The sequence below is a fragment of the Varroa jacobsoni genome, unplaced genomic scaffold (assembly GCF_002532875.2).
Source record: "Varroa jacobsoni isolate VJ856 unplaced genomic scaffold, vjacob_1.0 scaffold_1066, whole genome shotgun sequence".
Taxonomy (NCBI): Eukaryota; Metazoa; Arthropoda; class Arachnida; order Mesostigmata; family Varroidae; genus Varroa; species Varroa jacobsoni.
In genome coordinates, this window is record NW_019213968.1 from 220796 (window position 1) to 222773 (window position 1978).

The following is a 1978-nucleotide window of genomic DNA, read 5'->3' on the forward strand; positions in this document are numbered from 1 at the left end:
ATGTTTTTCGTAGAAAAATGTTGATTGTTGATTAAATCGTCCAAATATGTCTCAATACGCCAGATATGCTAGTTTTTTTTGAAGCTTTTAGAGATCCTCGTTTTGAACCCCTACATTTTTGAAACTTTAGGCTCCACCAACCATCTGCCTAAACTTAAATTCCAACAGAATTTTTTGCATGTGGCATATTTGAGCGACATCATGAGTTTATATTAAACTAATATCATTTGACGCATAGTCACTATTAAATTTTTTTTTGTGGATTAACAATGGAATATTTTAACTATGGCTAGCGGGTAATTTAGATTCGGAACCAAAACTATAATCGGAATAACACTTATATTGAATAAGCATGACCATCGTGGATGACGCTTCTAGCACATGTTGGAAATTTCATTGAAATATTTTTACTCAGGTACAGTCCTAAAAACAAAGCACCAAAAAAAAGTTCCAATTTAGGTACCGTACCTTGTATATATTCGAACTCAAGTAAGAGCTTTGTAAAACTTTAGAAAAGACGAATGCATTGGAGAAATGGGTATTGTTGACTTCAGTCTTAGAGACACAAAACATTTGGTATGGATGACACTACGCAGCTGCTGTACGTTCAATTCCAAGGGCAGTTATCCTGAATAATGTTATCATAGTCATCTCGGTGAAACGACGATTTTTAGTATTTCGTCCTCGTAAAAGCTTAGTGGTAACGTATTTGCCTTTACGCGTAGAGACCCGTAATAGTCTAGGTTCGGCACCGGTAGCAGATAGGCTTCGCAAGACTCGACTTTAATTTTGGTAAGTTGTTATGGTATGGGCCACATGCCAAAAAGGAGATGAACCAGTACTGTTCAAGCTCTCTGTATACGTTAATAAGAAGTGCGTATGATACGAACTCTGCAAGATATCAACAAATGGCATATCCTTGTGTCGTGGCTGAACGTAAATAAGTTTAAACCTAAATAAGCAAAACAATTAGAGCACGTAAAATGTGACATAGGAATACCTGAATTTTATCCTTCGTAGATAGTTTAGAATTCAGAATCTTACCATCTCTTAACCGTCTTATGTAGGAAATTCCGACAACGCTAGGTGTTGTCATTATTGTTTTAACTAGCTTCTATCGAAAGAAGAGAGGGCCAGGTTCTCTAGAATGGACCAGTTAACCGCATAATAATACAATTAGTGCGACGCCTGCATAAATAGTGAAGCAAAATAGAACAGATTTTAAAGGGTTTGCGCTTGAATGTTACACGATTGCATAAATGAAAAGAGCAGAGGTCACGGCAAGTCGAAACGAACAGGTTTGGGTTAGCGCTATCAGTCGATATGGTAGCCGAATAGTGCCATACTTCGCAGCTGGTTACTTAAACTACTGTAGGCAAGAAACCCAGTTTACAAAAAAAAAACTTTAAGCAATGACAGATACTTTTAGCGCTGCCTATGCGATAATCTTGGTGTGTTTCAGTGCAAAGGGAGACGATGGGTCAAGCATGAGTTCAGGTTTCTGTACTGTCAGTGTTTCCGCGTGTTTGTTTTCGTCTATACCCATCAGGCACGTCATAAGAAAACCGCAAAGAATACGAATATAAGTGAAGAGTATAAAAGTGCAGGAGTTGTTAGACATCGCTAATGACTAGCAGCCGCATAAATTGAGCTATACGGACTGTTGTTGTACAAAGTATTACTATACGCCATAAAGTCATGAAATAAAATTAAATACATTGCAGTCGACAATGACCTGCACGGTTGCTGTAACATCTTTATTACTCTCTCTTGCTCTGTTGAAACAGGAATAGAACAGTGTTTGTATTACTAGAGGTGCTAAGTGTATCAGGGATCGAGGCGAGACTTTCTATTTGGCGATCTGACTGATCAATTTATTGGAATGCCTGTATATACGATGTAAATGAGAAAATCTGCAACAGCTTGCGGACAAAGCAGCTTTTCGAATTGTATATGAGTCAGCGTAAATGTGCTGCCT

At 37.9% G+C, this 1978-nt stretch overlaps 1 long non-coding RNA gene across 1 annotated transcript; it reads left to right on the forward strand.

Moving 5' to 3' along the window:
- The first annotated feature begins 520 nt into the window (after positions 1-520).
- On the forward strand, positions 521-1734 carry LOC111266242 (uncharacterized). The gene is made up of 2 exons (XR_002683966.2): positions 521-792; positions 1463-1734. It is a non-coding gene; the product is annotated as an uncharacterized LOC111266242 (long non-coding RNA).
- Positions 1735-1978: the final 244 nt, after the last annotated feature.